General features: G+C 47.4%; 1 long non-coding RNA gene across 1 annotated transcript in view; it reads left to right on the top strand.

Annotated features, from left to right (window-relative positions):
* Nucleotides 1–23,936, top strand: part of LOC143773254 (uncharacterized) — an 82,996-nt gene that overhangs the window by 878 nt on the left and 58,182 nt on the right. The gene's annotated exons all lie outside the window — the stretch shown is intronic.

Genomic DNA, 23,936 nt, shown 5'->3' with positions numbered 1-23,936 from the left:
AGCATGGCTCTCATTCCTTCTAGATGAATTTGCAGCTCCCCAGAGTCCTGGTCGTTGCAGTACTGTCGCTCCGCCGCTAAGGGGAGTGATGGTACGTCTGATGGCACTGAAGGAGTTCGCCTGACCAGGTATCACAGACACCAATACACTTCATAGTCTGGCCTCCAGGGGGAGCTAAGGGCACTATGTATTAGGCCACTCATCACAGTCTGGTAAAACTGGGGGTTGGATAGGAAGTTAGAGAGAAGCTGACTGGGTTGGAACCAGGCAACATCCTGTGGCAGAGGGTGTTGCGGGGAAAGATTCAGGGGGGTCCCTGTCAGGGGTGGGATCCTGACAGAGACCTAGCGAACGGAAAAGAACATTAAGGAACTGCGCCTGCACTACATCGCGGCGGTACCCCAAGAAAGGACAAGAAGCGAGGTTTATTGTGGAGAGTGAGAAACGAGATCACAGCAAAAAGGAGATAACACCAGTAGGAGTCGTGCTGTAAGATCGAGGCAACATCCTATTGAGGCGCGTAGCCAGTGGCCAGAACGCCAAGGAAGTATTAGACTCCAAGTAATACTTCAAACAGAGGCAGGACAGTTGATTTTAGGTTGGCTGTCTCACCAAAATCACCTAAGAAGACATAGGGGGCAACTGCGGGAGAGGGGCGACACTAGGGTCCCGGAAGAACTCCAGGCCTACCCGTCATACGGGTGCATCCTATCCATATCATCTGAGGGACGGAGAAGAACATCAGAACAGACATAAGTTGTGGGAAGAACATCAGAGAAAGGAACATCAGAAACAGACACAACAGTTGTGAGGACTATCCCGTGGTGCTCAGCAGGGAGGTACTACAACACACAGGCGCTAGAAGGTAGGCACAGATTTCCACCTGCAAAGGGAACTCTGGAGGTGCCATCGGACCGGCCGGTCTCTTGCAGCCCTGTTAACCGTACTCCGGACTGAGGACCCTGAAGCCTTCAGTAAAGAGGTAAAGAGACTGCAACCCTGTGTCCTCGCTATTCATCGCGACTTGCACCACGCACCACCACTTACAACTTTCATTGGACGCCCCTTAGCAGGGTCACGGACAGGGTCTAGCCCCCGTGACAACCCCAGAACTGAGACAGAGAGGCCCGGTACCGAGTACCCCATGGCCCTGCGTCTGGGGGCGTTCCAAACTTGGCGTCATGAACAGGAATTACTTAAGCCTGAATAATCAGGTCATGTGTGCCTTGGAACTGTGATTTATTGTGCTTGGACTGTGACTTATTGCAAAGACTGTGTGTTGCCACTTGCCGCCAAAAATTCCCACCAAAACCGCCGCCATTGCTGCGCCGAAGAAGAAGGGCGTGCCATGGGAGGAGACTATCCAAGCGGCGCCAAAAGTGGCGACCGCCCCGACTTTTGCTGCGAGATGACGACCTGCCCAGGAACAGAGAGGAAACACCCCCTGGCTTGCAACGGCAAGAACCGAGACCAGAGGGGGCTCGGCCTCGAAGAAATGGCGGAGTCAGGTGCATGCACGGCTGCCGATCTCGAGACAGCGAAGGTGACCAGCGAGCACCTGAGCGACGACGTAGCGATCCAGGATTATCTCCACCAGCTGGAGGCGGGCCCGAACCCACAGCAGCTGAAGGACCCGAACTCCTTGGAGTCGCCGGTGGAGGGGCCAAGTCCACCTATCCTGACCAAGGAGCCAGCCGATGCGAAGCAAAGGGGAGCAGAGCCGTGCCAGGAGGCCGCCCTGGAGGAACCGCGGTCCGGGCTGCAGCTGATTCCAGTGTCCTCGTCAACGGAACGGATCGGCATCGGTGAAATCAAATCAGGCGCAGGTGTTGTGTATCTGCTTTTTGGGCTCCCCTGGTGGTTGCTGGTGGTACTGGTGACTTGTTTGCACTTTGCTGTTTCTGTTCACCTGCTTCCATCAGTGTTTGGGAGTTTCCTATTTAGCCTTGCTCTCCAGTCATTTCCTTGCCGGTCATCATTGTAACCAGAGCCTTCGGTTGCATGTTCCTGCTACTAGTCTGCTGATCAGCTAAGTGGACTTGTCCTTTTGTTTTGTATCTTTTGTCCAGTTTGCAGTTTTTGTTATTCTCTGTAGCTGGAAGCTCTTGCGGGCTGAAATTGCCACTCCTGTGTCATGAGTTGACACAGGAGTCTTAAAGTAATTTCAGGATGGTTTTTGAAAGGGTTTTAAGTTGACCGTGAAGTCCTCTTTTGTATCCTTCTGCTATCTAGTAAGTGGACCTCTCTTTGCTAAATCTACTTTCATACTGTGTATGTCTTTTCCTCTTAACTCACCGTTATTACATGTGGGGGGCTGCTATCATCTTTTGGGGTATTTCCCTAGAGGTAAGCCAGGTCTGTTCCTTCCTCTACCAGGCGTAGCTAGTCCTCCGGCTGGCGCGTGGCATCTAGGAAGTCGTAGGTATGCTCCCTGGCTATTATTAGTTGTGTGGTAGATTTAGCTCACGGTCAGCTCAAGATTCCATCTCCCAGAGCTCGTCCGTTATTTTTGTGTTCTGATGTTTCCCTGCCATTGGGAACCATGACAGTATGACTGGCCCGTGTTAAACTTATTGGCAGAAGAAAGGAGAGAAAAAAGAAGTCTGTAAATTTTTTTATTTTTTTTTTCCCCCTATGCTTGCTCCATAGTTGGATCAGTTGTATTTCAGCTCTAATTACAGCCTTTGCCTTTCTCTCCTTATAATCCTTGAATGGCTCTGAGCTCACCTGTTTAAAGATGGATCCTCAGAGTTTGGCTGCAGGTTTAAATAATCTTGCTACGAAGGTGCAAAATTTACAAGATTTTGTTATTCATGCTCCTATTTCTGAACCTAAAATCCCTACACCAGAGGTGTTTTCCGGAGATAGATCTCGGTTTCTGAATTTCAAATATAATTGTAAATTATTCCTTTCTCTCAGACCTCACTCCTCAGGAGATCCTGTCCAGCAGGTTAAGATTGTAATCTCTTTGCTGCGAGGTGACCCTCAAAATTGGGCATTTTCATTGGCACCAGGGGATCCTGCGTTGCTCAATGTGGATGCGTTTTTTCTGGCTTTAGGGTTGCTTTATGAGGAACCTAATTTGGAGATTCAAGCTGAAAAAGCTTTGATAGCCCTTTCTCAAGGGCAAGATGAAGCTGAGATATACTGCCAAAAATTTCGTAAATGGTCTGTACTTACTCAGTGGAATGAGTGCGCCCTAGCGGCAAATTTCAGAGAGGGCCTTTCTGATGCCGTTAAAGATGTTATGGTCGGGTTCCCTGCGCCTACAGGTCTGAATGAGTCCATGACAATGGCTATTCAGATTGATCGGCGTTTGCGGGAGCGCAAATCCGTGCACCATTTGGCGGTATCTTCTGATGAGACGCCAGAGAAAATGCAATGTGACAGAATTATGTCCAGAAGCGAGCGGCAGAATTATAGGCGTAAAAATGGGTTATGCTTTTATTGTGGTGATTCTGCTCATGTTATATCAGCATGCTCCAAGCGTACTAGGAAGGTTGACAAGTCTATTTCAATTGGCACTTTGCAGTCCAAATTTATTTTGTCTGTAACCTTGATTTGTTCATTATCAGTTATTACCGTGGATGCCTATGTGGACTCTGGCGCCGCTCTGAGTCTTATGGACTGGTCCTTTGCCAGGCGCTGTGGGTTTGATTTAGAGCCTCTGGAAGTCCCTATACCTCTGAAGGGTATTGATTCTACACCTTTGGCTTGTAATAAACCACAGTTCTGGACGCAAGTGACTATGCGTATGACTCCAGACCATCAGGAGGTGATTCGCTTCCTTGTGTTGTACAATTTACATGATGTTTTGGTGCTTGGATTACCATGGTTACAATCACATAACCCAGTCCTTGACTGGAAAGCTATGTCTGTGTTACGCTGGGGATGTCGGGGGGTTCATGGGGACATACCTTTGGTGTCCATTTCGTCATCTATTCCCTCTGAGATTCCGGCATTTTTGTCCGATTATCGTGATATTTTTGAAGAGCCTAAAATTGGTTCACTCCCTCCCCACAGAGATTGTGATTGCGCCATAGATCTGATTCCTGGCAGTAAATTTCCAAAGGGTCGTTTGTTTAACCTATCTGTACCTGAACATGCTGCTATGCGAGAATATATTAAGGAGTCCCTGGAAAAGGGACATATTCGTCCTTCGTCATCACCTTTAGGAGCCGGTTTTTTCTTTGTCTCTAAAAAGGATGGCTCTCTGAGGCCTTGTATTGATTATCGACTCCTGAATAAAATTACAGTCAAATATCAGTATCCGTTGCCTTTGCTGACTGATTTGTTTGCTCGCATAAGGGGGGCTAAGTGGTTCTCTAAGATTGATCTTCGTGGGGCGTATAATTTGGTGCGAATTAAGCAGGGGGATGAGTGGAAAACCGCATTTAATACGCCTGAGGGCCATTTTGAGTATTTAGTAATGCCTTTCGGCCTTTCTAATGCACCTTCGGTCTTTCAGTCCTTAATGCATGATATTTTCCGTGAATATTTGGATAAATTTATGATTGTGTATTTGGATGATATTTTGATTTTTTCTGATGACTGGGAGTCTCATGTTCAGCAGGTCAGGAGGGTTTTTCAGGTTTTGCGGGAGAATTCTTTGTGTGTAAAGGGTTCAAAGTGTGTTTTTGGGGTTCAAAAAATTTCCTTTTTGGGGTAAATTTTTTCCCCTTCTTCTATTGAGATGGACCCTGTCAAGGTTCGGGCTATTTATGACTGGACACAGCCTACTTCTCTGAAGAGTCTTCAGAAATTCTTGGGCTTTGCTAATTTTTATCGTCGATTTATAGCTGGTTTTTCTGGCGTTGCTAAACCTCTGACGGATTTGACTAAGAAGGGTGCTGATGTTGTCAATTGGTCCCCTGCTGCTGTGGAGGCCTTTAGGGAGCTTAAGCGCCACTTTTTGTCTGCCCCTGTGTTGCGCCAGCCTGATGTTTCTCTTCCCTTTCAGGTTGAGGTCGATGCTTCCGAGATCGGAGCGGGGGCGGTCTTGTCGCAGAAAAGTTCCGACTGCTCGGTGCTGAGACCTTGCGCATTCTTTTCTCGAAAATTTTCGGCCGCCGAGCGAAACTATGATGTTGGTAATCGGGAGCTTTTGGCCATGAAGTGGGCATTTGAAGAGTGGCATCATTGGCTTGAGGGTGCCAGACATCAGGTGGTAGTTTTGACTGATCACAAGAATCTGATTTATTTAGAGTCTGCCAGGCGCCTGAATCCTAGACAGGCACGTTGGTCGTTGTTCTTTTCTCGGTTTAATTTTGTGGTCTCGTACTTACCGGGTTCTAGGAATGTGAAGGCAGATGCTCTTTCTAGGAGTTTTGAGCCTGACTCTCCTGGGAATTCTGAACCTGCTGGTGTCCTTAAGGATGGGGTAGTTTTGTCTGCTGTCTCCCCAGATCTGCGACGTGCTTTGCAAGAATTTCAGGCGGATAGACCTGATCGTTGTCCGTCTGGTAGACTGTTTGTTCCTGACGATTGGACCAGTAGAGTCATCTCGGAAGTCCATTCTTCTACTCTGGCAGGTCATCCGGGAATTTTTGGCACCAGAGATTTGGTGGCTAGATCCTTCTGGTGGCCTTCTCTGTCTCGAGATGTGCGTGTTTTTGTGCAGTCTTGCGATGTGTGTGCTCGGGCCAAGCCTTGTTGTTCTAGGGCTAGTGGGTTATTGTTGCCCTTGCCTATTCCGAAGAGGCCTTGGACGCACATCTCTATGGACTTTATCTCGGATCTCCCTGTTTCTCAGAAGATGTCTGTCATCTGGGTGGTGTGTGACCGTTTTTCTAAAATGGTTCATTTGGTGCCATTGCCTAAGTTGCCTTCCTCATCTGAGTTGGTCCCTCTGTTTTTTCAAAATGTGGTTCGCTTGCATGGTATTCCGGAAAACATCGTTTCTGACAGGGGTACCCAGTTCGTGTCTAGATTTTGGCGGGCAGTCTGTGCCAGGTTGGGCATTGATTTGTCTTTTTCGTCTGCATTCCATCCTCAGACCAATGGCCAGACGGAGCGAACTAATCAAACTTTGGAGACTTATTTGAGGTGTTTTGTGCCTGCGGATCAGGATGATTGGGTTGCCTTTCTGCCGTTGGCAGAGTTTGCGCTTAATAATCGGGCTAGTTCTGCCACTTTGGTTTCTCCTTTCTTTTGCAATTCAGGGTTTCATCCGCGTTTTTCATCTGGTCAGGTTGAATCTTCGGATTGTCCTGGAGTGGATGCGGTAGTGGACCGGTTGCATCGGATTTGGGGACAAGTGGTGGATAATTTGGAATTGTCCCAGGAGAGGACTCAGCAGTTTGCTAACCGCCGTCGTCGTGTTGGTCCTCACCTTCGTGTTGGGGACTTGGTGTGGTTGTCTTCCCGTTTTGTCCCTATGAGGGTTTCTTCTCCTAAATTTAAGCCTCGGTTCATCGGTCCTTATAGGATTTTGGAGATTCTTAACCCTGTTTCCTTTCGTTTGGACCTCCCGGCATCTTTCGCTATCCATAATGTGTTCCATCGGTCGTTGTTGCGGAGATATGAGGTACCGGTGGTTCCTTCTACTGAACCTCCTGCTCCTGTGCTGGTGGAGGGTGAATTGGAGTACGTGGTAGAGAAGATCTTGGACTCCCGTATTTCCAGACGGAGACTTCAATATCTGGTTAAATGGAAGGGCTATGGTCAGGAAGATAATTCTTGGGTAACTGCCTCTGATGTTCATGCCTCGGATTTGGTTCGTGCCTTTCATAGGGCTCATCCAGATCGCCCTGGTGGTTCTTGTGAGGGTTCGGTGCCCCCTCCTTAAGGGGAGGGTACTGTTGTGTATCTGCTTTTTGGGCTCCCCTGGTGGTTGCTGGTGGTACTGGTGACTTGTTTGCACTTTGCTGTTTCTGTTCACCTGCTTCCATCAGTGTTTGGGAGTTTCCTATTTAGCCTTGCTCTCCAGTCATTTCCTTGCCGGTCATCATTGTAACCAGAGCCTTTGGTTGCATGTTCCTGCTACTAGTCTGCTGATCAGCTAAGTGGACTTGTCCTTTTGTTTTGTATCTTTTGTCCAGTTTGCAGTTTTTGTTATTCTCTGTAGCTGGAAGCTCTTGCGGGCTGAAATTGCCACTCCTGTGTCATGAGTTGACACAGGAGTCTTAAAGTAATTTCAGGATGGTTTTTGAAAGGGTTTTAAGTTGACCGTGAAGTCCTCTTTTGTATCCTTCTGCTATCTAGTAAGTGGACCTCTCTTTGCTAAATCTACTTTCATACTGTGTATGTCTTTTCCTCTTAACTCACCGTTATTACATGTGGGGGGCTGCTATCATCTTTTGGGGTATTTCCCTAGAGGTAAGCCAGGTCTGTTCCTTCCTCTACCAGGCGTAGCTAGTCCTCCGGCTGGCGCGTGGCATCTAGGAAGTCGTAGGTATGCTCCCTGGCTATTATTAGTTGTGTGGTAGATTTAGCTCACGGTCAGCTCAAGATTCCATCTCCCAGAGCTCGTCCGTTATTTTTGTGTTCTGATGTTTCCCTGCCATTGGGAACCATGACACGCAGGTATGGAAAGCGTCCCTGTTCCCCCGACCGACCCTGCTCCCATGACCGCTCCCCAGCCCGACAATGACCGAGTTTTCACTGCTGAGCTAGTAATATCATACCTCCCAACTTTTGAAGATGGGAAAGAGGGACAAAGTTTGCGGCGCGCAACGCGCGTCGCGGCAAGTTTTAGGCCACGCCTCTGACCACACCCATTCATAATTAGTCACACCCAAATGCACGTCCCAACCACACCCATTTAGCACTGCTGATCACACTGTTTCACATACAATAATTATAAACTAAAAAATATGGCCACACAGTGCTCCATACTGTATAATGGCCACACATGATGCTCCATACTGTATAATGGCCACACATGACGCTCCATACTGTATAATGACCGCACATGATGCTGCATACTGTATAATGACCGCACATAATGCTGCATACTGTATAATGTCCGCACATGATGCTCCATACTGTATAATGACCGCACATGATGCTCCATACTGTATAATGACCGCACATGATGCTGCTTACTGTATAATGACCGCACATGATGCTGCATACTGTACAATGATCGCACATGATGCTCCATACTGTATAATGACCGCACATGATGCTGCATAGTGTAAAATGACCACACATGATGCTCCATACTGTATGATGACCGCACATGATGCTCCATACTGTATATTGGCCGCACATGATACTTCGTACCATATAATGGCCACACATAGCTACTCCCACACACGCGGCTGCGCTCCGTACACTTTGCACACACAGCTCCGCTCCGTACACACGCGCTCCGCTCCATACACCTCGTACACATTCATGTTGTGAATTTGGATTCTGGGCTCCCCCGGTGGCCGCTTGTGGAATTGGACTTGTCATCCTCTTTCCTGTTTCACCTGGTTCCATCAGTAGTGGGTGTCGCTATTTAAGCTCATTTCTCTGGTGGTTTCTTGCCGGTCAACAATGTTATCTGATGCCTCTCAGTGCTTGTTCCTGCTTCTAGACAACTTCTAGATAAGTTGGACTTTTGTCCATGTTTTGTTTTGCCTATTTGTTCCAGTTCACAGCTGAAGTTTTGTTACTGTGTCTGGAAAGCTCTCGTTGATCAGGGATTGCTACTCTGGCGTTATGAGTTAATGCCAGAGTTTAAGGTAATCTCTGGATGGTGTTTTGTTAGTGTTTTTCTGCTGACCATGAAAGTATACTATCTGTCTTCTGCTATCTAGTAAGCGGACCTCAAATTTGCTAAGACTATTTTCCTGCTGCGTTTGTTGTTTCATCTGAACTCACCGTCATTATATGTGGGGGGCTACTGTCTTCTTTGGAATATTTCTCTAGAGGTGAGCCAGGTCTTATATTTCCCTCTGCTAGCTATTTAGGTCTTAGGCCAGAGCTGGGCATCTAGCGATAAATAGGAAATGCTACCTGGCTATTTCTAGTTGCGCGGCAGGCTTAGTTCATGGTCAGTATAGTTCCATCTTCCGAGAGCTTGTCCCTCTATAGGCTTGCTATGATCTCTGCTTGCAGAGATCATGACAGTTTGACCGGCCCAATAAAGTGTTAAAGACCCAGGTTGAGAAAGGAGAGTTATAAGAAGTCTGCTGGAATTTTTTTTTTTTTTTTTCCTCCAGTCTGCCTTGCTGCAGTCTTTTTTCTCTCTCTCCTCCTAATCTCTGTATGCTCTGTGTGCACCTGACAATAATGGATCTCCAGAGTGTAACTGCGGGTTTGAATAATCTCATCACGAAAGTACAAAATTTACAAGATTTTGTGGTACATGCTCCGGTATCTGAGCCGAGAATTCCTTTGCCGGAGTTCTTCACAGGGAATAGAGCTAGCTTCCAGAATTTCCGAAATAATTGTAAGCTTTATTTGTCCCTGAAGTCTCGTTCAGCTGGAGACCCTGCTCAGCAGGTTAGGATTGTGATTTCCTTGCTCAGGGGTGACCCTCAAGATTGGGCCTTCTCATTGCCAGCAGGGGATCCTGCGTTACGCGATGTGGATGCGTTTTTTCTGGCCTTGGGCTTGCTTTATGAGGAACCTCATTTGGAACTTCAGGCAGAAAAAACTTTGATGGCACTATCTCAGGGGCAAGACGAAGCTGAAGTTTTCTGCCAAAAATTCCGTAAATGGTCTGTGCTTACTCAGTGGAATGAGTGCGCCTTGGCGGCAACTTTCAGAGAAGGTCTCTCTGATGCCGTTAAGGATGTTATGGTGGGGTTCCCTTTGCCTGCAGGTCTGAATGAGTCCATGACAATGGCTATTCAGATTGATAGGCGTCTGCGGGAGCGCAAACCGGTGCACCATCTGGCGGTGTCTATGGAAAAGACGCCAGAAAGTATGCAGTGTGATAGAATTCTGTCCAGGAGCGAGCGACAGAATTTTAGACGGAAGAATGGATTGTGTTTCTATTGTGGGGATTCTACTCATGTTATATCAGCATGCTCTAGGCGTACAAAGAAGCTTGATAAGTCTGTTTCCATTGGCACCATTCAGTCTAAGTTTATTTTGTCTGTAACCCTGATTTGTTCTTTGTCATCCATTGCCACGGACGCCTATGTTGACTCTGGCGCCGCTCTGAGTCTTATGGATTGGTCCTTTGCCAATCGTTGTGGTTTTGATTTAGAGCCTTTGGAGACTCTTATTCCTCTGAAGGGGATTGACTCCACCCCATTGGCTAATAATAAACCACAATACTGGACACAAGTAACCATGCGTATCGATCCGGATCACCAGGAGATTATTCGTTTCCTGGTGCTGTATAATTTACATGACGATTTGGTACTGGGATTGCCATGGTTGCAGTCTCACAACCCAGTCTTGGACTGGAGAGCAATGTCTGTGTTGAGCTGGGGATGTAAGGGTATTCATGGGGACGTACCTTTGGTTTCTATTTCGTCGTCCATTCCCTCTGAAGTCCCTGAGTTCCTCTCTGATTATCAAGACGTCTTTGACGAACCCAAGCTTGGGTCGTTACCTCCGCACCGTGAGTGCGATTGTGCCATAGATTTGATACCGGGTTGTAAATATCCAAAGGGTCGTTTGTTTAATTTGTCTGTGCCGGAACATGCTGCTATGCGGGAATATATAAAGGAGTCTTTGGAAAAGGGACATATTCGTCCATCTTCTTCTCCCTTGGGAGCTGGGTTTTTCTTTGTCTCAAAAAAAGACGGCTCTTTGAGACCATGTATTGATTATCGGCTTCTGAATAAGATCACTGTTAAGTATCAATACCCATTGCCATTGCTTACTGATTTGTTTGCTCGTATAGAGGGTGCTAAGTGGTTCTCTAAAATTGATCTTCGTGGGGCGTATAATTTGGTGCGGATCAGGCAGGGGGATGAGTGGAAGACCGCATTTAATACGCCCGAGGGCCACTTTGAGTATTTGGTCATGCCTTTTGGTCTTTCTAATGCCCCTTCAGTTTTCCAGTCTTTTATGCATGATATTTTCCGCGATTTTCTGGATAAATTTATGATAATATATCTGGATGATATTCTGATTTTTTCTGATGACTGGGACTCTCATGTCCAGCAGGTCAGGAGAGTTTTTCAGGTTCTGCGGTCTAATTCTTTATGTGTGAAGGGGTCTAAGTGCGTTTTTGGGGTCCAGAAAATTTCCTTTTTGGGGTATATTTTTTCTCCCTCTTCCATTGAGATGGATCCCGTCAAGGTGCAAGCTATTTGTGACTGGACTCAGCCCTCCTCTCTTAAGGGTCTTCAGAGATTTTTGGGCTTTGCCAACTTTTACCGCCGATTTATTGCTGGTTTTTCGGATGTCGTTAAACCACTGACTGATTTGACCAGACAAGGCGCTGATGTTGCTAATTGGTCCCCTCATGCTGTAGAGGCCTTTCAGGAGCTTAAGCGCCGTTTTGCCTCTGCCCCTGTGTTGCGTCAGCCTGATGTGAATCTGCCTTTTCAGGTTGAGGTTGACGCTTCGGAGATCGGAGCTGGGGCAGTGTTGTCGCAGAAAGGTTCCGACTGCTCCGTCATTAGGCCTTGTGCCTTCTTTTCTCGCAAATTTTCGCCCGCAGAGCGGAATTATGATGTTGGGAATCGGGAGCTTTTGGCCATGAAGTGGGCTTTTGAGGAGTGGCGCCATTGGCTCGAGGGGGCTAGGCATCAGGTGGTGGTATTGACTGACCACAAAAATTTGATTTATCTTGAGACTGCCAGACGCCTGAATCCTAGACAGGCGCGCTGGTCTTTATTTTTTTCTCGCTTTAATTTTGTGGTGTCATACCTACCGGGTTCTAAGAATGTTAAGGCAGATGCCCTTTCTAGGAGTTTTGACCCGGACTCTCCTGGTAATTCTGAACCCACAGGTATCCTTAGGGAGGGAGTAATTTTGTCGGCCGTTTCTCCTGATCTGCGGCGGTCCTTGCAAGAGTTTCAGGCGGATAGACCGGATCGTTGTCCGCCTGATAGACTGTTTGTTCCGGATGATTGGACCAGCAGAGTCATCTCTGAGGTACATTCTTCTGCATTGGCAGGTCATCCCGGAATTTTTGGTACCAGGGATTTGGTGGCAAGATCCTTCTGGTGGCCTTCCCTGTCACGAGATGTGCGAGTCTTTGTGCAGTCATGTGACGTTTGTGCTCGGGCCAAGTCTTGTAGTTCTCGGGCTAGCGGACTGCTGTTGCCCTTGCCTATTCCTAAGAGGCCTTGGACACACATCTCGATGGATTTTATTTCAGATCTGCCTGTTTCCCAGAAGATGTCTGTCATCTGGGTGGTCTGTGACCGTTTCTCTAAAATGGTCCATTTGGTTCCTCTGCCCAAGTTGCCTTCTTCTTCTGAGTTGGTTCCTCTGTTTTTTCAGAATGTTGTCCGATTGCACGGTATTCCTGAGAATATTGTTTCTGACAGAGGTACCCAATTTGTGTCTAGATTTTGGCGGGCATTCTGTGCTAGGATGGGCATAGATTTGTCTTTTTCATCTGCTTTTCACCCTCAGACTAATGGCCAGACCGAGCGGACTAATCAGACCCTTGAGACATATCTGAGGTGTTTTGTCTCTGCTGACCAGGATGATTGGGTTGCTTTTTTGCCATTGGCAGAGTTCGCCCTCAATAATCGGGCCAGTTCTTCCACCTTGGTGTCCCCGTTTTTCTGTAATTCGGGGTTTCACCCTCGATTTTCCTCCGGTCAGGTGGAATCCTCGGATTGTCCTGGAGTGGATGCGGTGGTGGAGAGATTGCATCACATCTGGGGGCAGGTTATGGACAATTTGAAGTTGTCCCAGGAGAAGACTCAGCGTTTTGCCAACCGTCATCGTCGTGTTGGTTCTCGGCTTTGTGTTGGAGATTTGGTGTGGTTGTCTTCTCGTTTTGTCCCTATGAGGGTCTCTTCTCCTAAGTTTAAACCTCGGTTCATCGGCCCTTATAGAATATTGGAGATTCTTAATCCTGTTTCTTTCCGTTTGGACCTCCCTGCGTCCTTTTCCATTCATAACGTTTTTCATCGGTCGTTATTGCGCAGGTATGAGGTACCTGTTGTACCTTCAGTTGAGCCTCCTGCTCCGGTGTTGGTTGAGGGTGAGTTGGAGTACGTTGTGGAGAAAATTTTGGACTCTCGTGTTTCCAGACGGAAACTCCAGTATCTGGTCAACTGGAAGGGTTACGGCCAGGAGGATAATTCTTGGGTCAATGCATCTGATGTTCATGCTTCTGATCTTGTTCGTGCCTTCCATAGGGCTCATCCTGGTCGCCCTGGTGGATCTGGTGAGGGTTCGGTGCCCCCTCCTTGAGGGGGGGGTACTGTTGTGAATTTGGATTCTGGGCTCCCCCGGTGGCCGCTTGTGGAATTGGACTTGTCATCCTCTTTCCTGTTTCACCTGGTTCCATCAGTAGTGGGTGTCGCTATTTAAGCTCATTTCTCTGGTGGTTTCTTGCCGGTCAACAATGTTATCTGATGCCTCTCAGTGCTTGTTCCTGCTTCTAGACAACTTCTAGATAAGTTGGACTTTTGTCCATGTTTTGTTTTGCCTATTTGTTCCAGTTCACAGCTGAAGTTTTGTTACTGTGTCTGGAAAGCTCTCGTTGATCAGGGATTGCTACTCTGGCGTTATGAGTTAATGCCAGAGTTTAAGGTAATCTCTGGATGGTGTTTTGTTAGTGTTTTTCTGCTGACCATGAAAGTATACTATCTGTCTTCTGCTATCTAGTAAGCGGACCTCAAATTTGCTAAGACTATTTTCCTGCTGCGTTTGTTGTTTCATCTGAACTCACCGTCATTATATGTGGGGGGCTACTGTCTTCTTTGGAATATTTCTCTAGAGGTGAGCCAGGTCTTATATTTCCCTCTGCTAGCTATTTAGGTCTTAGGCCAGAGCTGGGCATCTAGCGATAAATAGGAAATGCTACCTGGCTATTTCTAGTTGCGCGGCAGGCTTAGTTCATGGTCAGTATAGTTCCATCTTCCGAGAGCTTGTCCCTCTATAGGCTTGCTATGATCTCTGCTTGCAGAGATCATGACACATTCAGCTCCGCTCCATACACCTCATACACATTTAGCTCCGCTCCGTACACCTCATACACACACTGCTCCGCTCCGTACACCTCGCACACACACGGCTCCGTACACCTCGTACACACACGGCTCCGTACACATTGTACACATATGGCTCCGCACACCTCGTACACACACGGCTCCGCACATCTCGTACACACACGGCTCCGTACACCTCCTACACACACGGCTCCGCACACATCGTACACACATGGCTCCACTCCGCACACCTCACACACACACGGCTCCGCTCCGTACACCTCGCACACACACGGCTCCGCTCCGTACACCTCGCACACACACGGCTCCGCTCCGTACACTTCGCACACACACGGCTCCGCTCCGTATACCTCGCACACACACGGCTCCGCTCCGTACACCTCGCACACACACGGCTCCGCTCCGTCCACCTTGCACACACACGGCTCCGCTCCGCACACCTCGCACACACACGGCTCCGCTCCGTCCACCTCGCACACACACGGCTCCGCTCCGTACACCTCGCACACACACGGCTCCGCTCCGTCCACCTCGCACACACACGGCTCCGATCCGTCCACCTCGCACACACACGGCTCCGCTCCGTACACCTCGCACACACACGGCTCCGCTCCGTACACCTCGCACACACACGGCTCCGCTCCGACCACCTTGCACACACATGGCTCTGCTCCGCACACCTCGTACACACACGGCTCCGCTCCATACACCTCGCACACACACGGCTCTGCTACATCCACACTGTACACCTCCTGACCCCACACAAAGCATTACTTACCTCATCCTGCAGCGGCAAGTTGGCAACCAGCACAACTTCGGAGGTCCCGATCATGTGACACCTGACTCCTCCCCTCCTGTGACCTCATCACAGGTCCTGTGCGCAGAAAGCAGGCAGCCATACGGAAGGGTAAGGGCCCGGGGCATGGCTTGAGAAAAGGGGGCGTGTCGGTCCTGCTGTCTGCGGGTGCGGGATCAGAGCGTCCTGCGCTGGACAGCGGGGCACAGGCTCCAAAGCAGGACAGTCCTGCACAATGCGGGACGGTTGGGAGCTATGGTAATATTAACCCCTGGCACCATGGAGAAGCTGGTGCCTCCGTTACCAACAACGATGGGGAAACCGTTAGATGTGAGCTCAGAGGGGGTGATCTTCCAGTGGGACACCCCATGGATCGGGCCAGATGGGGCCAAGCAGGAGGGCCTCAGCATTGCTGCGCTCACCTGGGAACAGTATAAACAATGCTTAATTCGACAATGGCAAAACCAAAGAGAGACAGAACCAAATGACCCAACAAGAGTGCAAAGACCAAAGACTGAGCACAATAAGAGAAGCTCGGTAAGGCAGGGGACTGTACTGGCCTTCCACCCGAAGCGGGGTTGGGGCTCTATACAAGAACCGGGACTGCCGACAGAAATCTTCTTTACCAGCTACAATGTTAAAAACCCCGACCCGCAATCGATATGACAATCCGCTACCATGTAAAGGGGACCATGTGACCTACACTCGCCACCGGAGTGCGCAGGGGTGGTGCGCTCGAGACGTCCAATGGTGTGAGCCGGTAGTAGCGCCACCTGTTGTCCCGCTGATGACCAACCCTGATTTGACCAACACCACTACTGTTGCCACGGTGTGTATTTTTGCTGCCACTGAACTTGCAACCACCGCCGATATTCGAATCCAGGCACCTGGTGATCTGACCGTGTCTGGGAGACCAAACAATGATACTGATTCTGCATCCGCTGAGGATAGAGGACCGCAGCCTTACCGGCCGGAGAGTGTCCGCCACCCGCTGATGCAGTGTAACCTCCTGTGAGGATAAACCTTGGAACCACGAGTATGTAAATAGTTAACTGATTGTTTCCCTGTTTTCTGCTGCTAGTACCTGATCAGGGTTGTTCTTAAAGGGATCCCTTCGTTTACCCGGGATCCCTATTGTTTTTTATTTTTGCTTTTGGTTTTGATTTTAATTCCTTTATACCCCCTATTTTGAAAAGACTTTTGAATCATGGACGGTGAATGGTTCACAAACTGTTTTGTAAATAGTTCGCACCCTCTTAAGGGTGCCCTCTGCTGGTTTTACAAGAAAGAGGACTCTTTGCGAAGAAACTGTTCCTGGAAACAGCATCGGAGTTCCTGCTTTACACGGACTTGCAACATGAGTAGTTGCACTACCTCAAAGAGACTTGGTTCCCTCTTAAAGGGAATGTTCTCCATTTGCACTTAATGTACAATGTTGCTTAAAAAGAGAGAGTGAACAGTAATAATGTTTTACATAGTAAGTTATATGTAGCTAGTTAGTTAGTAATAGAAAATGTTTGATAATGTTGCTAGAGGTTGAGGACAGGAAGTGAACCCGTAGGGGTTAGTGAGTGAGTCCTCCTAGGAGCCATAGAGAGATGGCTCAATGATGCTGTACTAAAAAAGGAGGCAGTAGGCCTGGGCAGATAGACAGGCGGTCCTGCATGAGACAATCAGAGAATAAAAAGAAAATATTGCACTTAGGAAAGAAAGATGAAGGAAAGTTAATTTATATTTTAGGAGTTTTATAGTAAGCCTTTAGTGGATTCAGCTTATACGTCCTTAGAGGCAAAGTTAAATTATTGTTCAGAATTTGCACTTAGTAGAATACCCAGCTGGGTAATAGAAGTTATTTATAGTATGTTATTTAAAATATTTAACCATGTTTTGTTTGTAACGTTCAAGAGTCCTCACCTCCCATAAAAAGAAGCATTGTTACTTTCACTTGTTATTGGTTTACTGCATTTCAAAAATTGTATGTCTTTTTGCTGACATGTATTGTTGTTTTCTTCCCAGTCCAGGAGTACTGGATTTAACCAGGGGGGAGTGCAGCGCCCCAGAGTCCTGGTCGTTGCAGTACTGTCGCTCCGCCGCTAAGGGGAGTGATGGTACGTCTGATGGCACTGAAGGAGTTCACCTGACCAGGTATCACAGACACCAATACACTTCATAGTCTGGCCTCCAGGGGGAGCTAAGGGCACTATGTATTAGGCCACTCCTCACAATCTGGTAAAACTGGGGGTTGGATAGAAAGTTAGAGAGAAAGCTGACTGGGTTGGAACCAGGCAACATCCTGTGGCAGAGGGTGTTGCGGGGAAAGATTCAGGGGTGGGATCCTGACAGAGACCTAGCGAACAAAAAAGAATGTTAAGGAACTGCGCCTGCACTACATCGCGGCGGTATCTCAAGAAAGGACAAGAAGCGAGGTTTATTGTGGAGAGTGAGAAACGAGATCAAAGCAAAGAGGAGATAACACCAGTAGGAGTCGTGCTGTAAGATTGAGGCAACATCCTATTGAGGCGCGTAGCCGGTGGCCAGAACGCCGAGGAAGTATTAGACTCCAAGTAATACTTCAAACAGAGGCAGGACAGTTGATTTTAGGTTGGCTGTCTCACCAAAATCACCTAAGAAGACATAGGGGGCAACTGTGGGAGAGGGGCGTCACTAGGGTCCCGGAAGAACTCCAGGCCTACCCGTCATACGGGTGCGTCCTATCCATATCATCTGGGGGACGGAGAAGAACATCAGAACAGACATAAGTTGTGGGAAGAACATCAGAGAAAGGAACATCAGAAACAGACACAACAGTTGTGAGGACTATCCCATGGTGCTCAGCAGGGAGGTACTACAACACACAGGCGCTAGAAGGTGGGCACAGATTTCCACCTGCAAAGGGAACTCTGGAGGTGCCATCGGACCGGCCGGTCTCTTGCAGCCCTGTTAACCGTACTCCGGACTGAGGACCCTGAAGCCTTCAGTAAAGAGGTAAAGAGACTGCAACCCTGTGTCCTCGTTATTCATCGCGACTTGCACCACCACCTACAACTTTCATTGGACGCCCCTTAGCAGGGTCACGGACCGGGTCTAGCCACCGTGACAACCCCAGAACTGAGACAGAGAGGCCCGGTACCGAGTACCCCGCGGCCCTGCGTCTGGGGGCGCTCCAAATTTCTTATTTATTTTTATATATGTACAATCTTATATTGATAATGCTTTGAAATATGCAGGAGCTATATTGAAATTATTATTAGAATTATCTAACATGTCCCCGTTGTGGGCAGAAGTTGTCTGAAGTTGCCATGCGCATTCTCTGCCAGAAAAAGAAGTAAGGAAACCATTGGAGGACCAACAGAGGCATAGGAAAGTGAGTTATGTGTTTTTCCGTCTTTATTTTTCAACCACTTCAAGCCTAATTTTGAGGATAAAAAAGTGGTGGACAAGCCTTTATTTTATTTATATTTGCTGTTACAGTGTGTATTGAGTCTGGAGACATGTCCATGAATAACTAGGTGCTGCGTCTAGGCCTTGGAATATAGATTTTTACACGTAGTGTTTGGAAGATTATCTTGCAGATAATGGGAATGGGAATGCTCTTTTTCCTACAGTATTATTTGTAGTTGCCCCATTTCACTGGAGGCCCCTAAAATAATTTTATGTTAGAATATTGCTGTTACGCACATGTCCCAGACTCGAGCCTTGCTTCTGTCTCCCCAGTCCACCAGACTCTGCTGTGCTCCACGTCATGCATTGCAGAGATGGCCAATCGTGATCCCATGTGAGTATCATCCCTGGCCTATACAAGGCTCACTGAGATACACCCTTGTATATTGGTATTTGTTTAAGACTTCTGTGTTGCTGGATCTTGGCCTGCTACACACTAGTACCACCTGCCTGTGGTTTCCGGATGTTCTACGCCTGTCCGTAGCTTCCTGCCATCCTCCACTTTCCGGCAGTATCAAGACATTTTCTGCCTGCCAGTGGCTTCCTGATGTCCTCCACCTGCCTGTGGCTTCCTGATGTTCTACAAATACCTGAAGCTTCCTGACATTCTTTGCCTGCTTGCGGTTTACTGATGTCCTCCACCTGCCTGCAGTTTCCTGATATCTTCAGCTTAGGCCTCTTTCACACTTCAGTTGTTTGGCGTCAGTCTAAATCCGCCATTTTTCTCAAAAAACGGATACGTTTTTTTTTTCAACGGATCCGTTTTTTTCCCCATAGACTTGCATTAGCGACGGATTGTGACGGATGGTCGTCCGTTCCATCCGTCATGCGACGGATCCGTCAAAATTTGGCGGACGTCATCTAGACATTGACGGTCATTGCAACGTTTTTTGTCTGCGTTGAAATGGCGGATCGCGACGGATCCGTTGCGTCCGTCATTTCATAGAATGGCCACCTATGGGCGACGGATCCTTCTCGACCGTCATTTCGGTGGATCCGTCGCCCCAATCCGATTTTTCAATTTTTTTCAATTGCGCATGCTCCAAAAAGTATATACAACCCCCGAGTAACGGATCCGTCAAAAAACGGATCCGTTACATCCGTTTTTTCAACTATTGTGACGGATCCGTCGATCCGTCATTATGTCGGAAGTGACTGACGCCAAAAAACTGAAGTGTGAAAGAAGCCTTACCTGCCTGTAGTCTCCTGTCCGTCGGTTATCTGTGTCCTATATGCCCTGCCTTCCTGCTGTGGTGATGCTTGTGTCCCAGACCTTGGGCTTAGAGGATCCACCCTACCTGGTGAGTCTAATAATTTCTGGTTCTCTGGTTTAGATGGGGGAAGGGAAGTTCCTCTCTTACAAGTAAAGGATTTTCCCAATTACTTACACTTGATCGAGGGGCTACCGCTACGCTGCATAGTCATTCTTTCGGGTTCACTTCTCTCCAAATAAATTGGCTTAGCCTGACACTCCTTTTCACAACTGACTCATTTTTGCCCAACCCAGAGCATCACACTCCAGTTTGTCTGACTTCAACACACTTCTCAGTTTCAGCATGTATTTCCCATTTAGGGAACCGTGGCAAAATTTGCCCTCACCTCCTGCATTCATCAGTGTCATCCCTGACTTTTACAGATGACATATACACAAAAGTCTCCAGCAGAACAACATCCAAAACCTCGGTTCTAGCCACAATCCAAGAGGTCTAAAACCAAACCATGACAAGTCCCATCTTTCTGATAAGAGCCACGATCAGCCCACAAATCTCCATACCAAGAAGAATACAAGAGCTTCGCATCACAAACTAAAGGCACAATACACATGGTATACACCTCACCCACACATCAACTATCTACTTGCTGCATGTCCATGAAGCTTTCTTTTAAATCAGTGATTTTTATATATATTAGTGGTTATGTTTAGTAATCAATTATGCAATGTTCAATCTTTATTCATTTACCGACAACATCAATTCTGCAGCCTGATCTAAGTTTCAGATGTTTTCTGTTGTGGGAATGTCTCTAACAGTAATATAGTCTGGATGTGATTTGTGTCTCTCTCTATAGACTGGACATGAGGTCTATGTGTCTCTTCCAGTAATATAGGCTGGATGTGAGGTCTGTGTGTCTCTCCCAGTAATATAGTCTGGATGTGATTTGGGTCTCTCTCTGTAATATAGGATGGATGTGAGGTCTGTGTGTCTCCCAGTAATATAAGCTGGATGTGAGGTCTGTGTGTCTTTTCCAGTAATATAGGCTGGATGTGAGGTCTGTGTGTCTCTCCCAGTAATATAGGCTGGATGTGAGCTCTGTGTGTCTCTCCCAGTAATATAGGCTGGATGTGAGGTGTGTGTGTCTCTCCCAGTAATATAGGCTGGATGTGAGCTCTGTGTGTCTCTCCCAGTAATATAGGCATGATGTGAGGTCTGTGTGTCTCTCCCAGTAATACAGGCTGGATGTGAGGTCTGTCTCTCTCTCCCAGTAATATAGGCTGGATGTGAGGTCTGTGTGTCTCCCCCAGTAAAATAGACTGGACGTGAGGTCTGTGTGTCTCTTCCAGTAATATAGGCTGGATGTGAGGTCTGTGTGTCTCTCCCAGTAATATAGCCTGGATGTGAGTTCTGTGTGTCTCTCCCAGTAATATAGACTGGATGACAGGTCTGTGTGTCTCTCCCAGTAATATAGACTAGATGTGAGCTCTGTGTGTCTCTCCCAGTAATATAGGCTGAATGTGAGGTCTGTGTGTCTCCCCCAGTAATATAGACTGGACGTGAGGTCTGTGTGTCTCTTCCAGTAATAGAGGCTGGATGTGAGGTCTGTGTGTCTCCCAGTAATATAGACTGGATGTGAGGTCTGTGTGTCTCCCAGTAATATAAGCTGGATGTGAGGTCTGTGTGTCTCTCCCAGTAATATAGGCTGAATGTGAGGTCTGTGTGTCTCCCCCAGTAATATAGACAATTGCCTATTTTTAAAAGGGGTCTGTCTAGTATTGTAAAAGATGAACTAGCCCGCTCTGAGTCACCACAAGAGCTAGAGACATTTATACAGCATTGTGTGCGCATAGACATTCGCCTTACTGAGCGTAGGCAGGATAAATTTGCTGCATATAACCGTGTTTCTAACTTTTCCCTTCCTTCCAAAGAGCCTGCAGGTAAAACCTCTCGGGAGGTGGAGGAGGTGCCCATGCAAATTGATTCCGTTCAGAGGCACGAGATCAATGAGCGCCGGGAGCATCGCCTTCGTGAAAGTCTATGGTTCTACTGTGGCCAGTCTGACCACTTCTTGATCATTTGTACTAAGTGTCCTAGACGGCCTAACAAGGTGCTGGCAGCAATAGGGGCGTATGACAACTGTGATGATGAATCTGACATCTCTGAATGTAGCCTGCCTTTAAGCGCTGTATTCCATTCACTTTCTATGACTTCACCCCCCAAGGAGCTGAAGGAAAAGAACTCTCACTGTTCTCTCCCTATTAAGATCCTGTGTTCAGGACAGTGGATTTCCAGTTCAGCTATGGTTGACTCTGGTGCAGGTGGCAATTTCATGGATATCGTTCCAGTATTATAGACTGGATGTGAGGTCTGTGTGTCTCTCCCAGTAACATAGGCTGGATGTGAGGTCTGTGTGTCTCTCCCAGTAATATAGGCTGTATGTGAGGTCTGTGTGTCTCTCCCAGTAATATAGGCTGGATGTGAGGTCTGTGTGTCTCTCCTAGTAATATAGGCTGGATGTAATCTATGTGTGTCTCTCCCAGTAATATAGGCTGGATGTCAGCTCGGTATGTCTCTCCCTGCAATATAGGCTAAATGTGAGCTCTGTTTGTCCCATTAGTAATATAGGCTTGTTGTGAGGTCTGTGTCTCTCTCAGTAATATAGGCTGGATGTCAACCCTGTGTGTCTGCTTAGTAATATAGGCTGGATGTGCAGTTTGTGTCTCTCTTCCAGTAATATAGACTGGATATAAGGTTTGTGCGTCTCTTCTGGTAATAAAGGCTGAATATGAGCTCTCTGTCTTTTCCAGTAATATAGGCTGTATGTGAGGCCTGTGTGACTCTCCCAGTAATGTAGGCTAAGTGAGCTCTGTGTGTCCTCGAAGTAATATAGGCTGGATATGAGATATGTCTGTATCTCCCTGAAATACAGGCTAGATATGAGGTCTGTTTGTTTCTCTCAGTAATATAGGTGTCATGATTAGTGTTGAGCATTCCGATACCGCAAGTATCGGGTATCGGCCGATATTTGCGGTATCGGAATTCCGATACCGAGATCCGATACTTTTGAGATATCGGGAATTGGTATCGGGATCGATATTAATGTGTAAAATAAAGAATAAAAATAAAAAATATTGATATACTCACCTCTCCGACGCAGCCTGGACCTTAGCGATGTAACCGGCAGCTTCCGTTCCTAAGAATGAGCGCTTGAAAGACCTTAGATGACGTCGCGGCTTGTGATTGGTCGCGTGGCGGTCACGTGACCGCTCACGCGACCAATCACAAGCTGCGACGTCATCTAAGGTCTTTCAAGCGCTCATTCTTAGGAACGGAAGCTGCCGGTTACATCGCTAAGGTCCAGGCTGCGTCGGAGAGGTGAGTATATCAATATTTTTTATTTTTATTCTTAATTTTACACATTAATATGGATCCCAGGGCCTGATGGAGAGTTTCCTCTCCTTCAGATCCTGGGAATCATACAGGATACCTTCCGATACTTGGTGTCCCATTGACTTGTATTGGTATCGGGTATCGGTATCGGCGATATCCGATACTTTTCGGGTATCGGCCGATACTATCCGATACCGATACTTTCAAGTATCGGACGGTATCACTCAACACTAGTCATGATTCCACCTCTAGGTTTGTCTGGGATGCAGTTATTGACAGCTCAGCAGTCCAATCTGGGACAGGGACGTACTGAAGCTGGTAGAACTTTGATTGACAGCTCAGTCGTCCAGTCTGGTATCGGCGTGCTGAGCTGTTAGTGTGTTAACTGATGGATTGGTAGTCCAAGCTGACACTGGGAAGCGCTGGCTGTTTCCAGGTGTTCATTGTCCCAGGAGATTGGCATGTTATTTAACTGGATTGTTTCTCCTAGACTTCTGCCAGACATACATTCAGCTACTGTGTGGTTTGTCTCTATGTGCCTTGAAGATTTATGTGCTCAGATAACATTGACCAAGGTTTCAGACTTAATTAGCCTGTTAGGGTTATGGCTTATTCACTATCATTGTTAGGAAAGGCCAGGTGATGCAAATTTTCCAGCTTTTGTAAACACCCAGCCTCCCCTAACCCTGTGCAATAAAAACAGCAGCCATTGGTTCTTCTAAGCGGCTGCCTAGCAGTTTGAAAATTAAAATGGTGGAGGCCCAATAATCAGGAGAAGGCTATAAGAAGATAGCAAAGTGTTTTCAAGTAGACCTTTCCTCAGTTTGAAACGTAATCAAGAAATGGCAGTTAACAGGAAAAGTGGAGGCCAAGATAAGGTTTTGAAGACCAAGCAAAATTTTAGTGAGAGTTGCTCATAAGATTGCGATAGAGGCAAATCAGAGCCCCTGCTTGACTGCAGAAGATCTTCAGAAAGATTTAGCAGACTCTAGAGTTGTGGTACTGTAACAAGGTGGTCCGGGGTGGTAGTCCCAGCCGAGTCAACTAAGCCACAGTCAGTAT

The sequence above is a fragment of the Ranitomeya variabilis genome, chromosome 5 (assembly GCF_051348905.1).
Source record: "Ranitomeya variabilis isolate aRanVar5 chromosome 5, aRanVar5.hap1, whole genome shotgun sequence".
NCBI lineage: Eukaryota > Metazoa > Chordata > Amphibia > Anura > Dendrobatidae > Ranitomeya > Ranitomeya variabilis.
The sequence above is the reverse complement of the archived record's forward strand: the minus strand, read 5'-3'. Positions and strand labels throughout refer to the sequence as shown.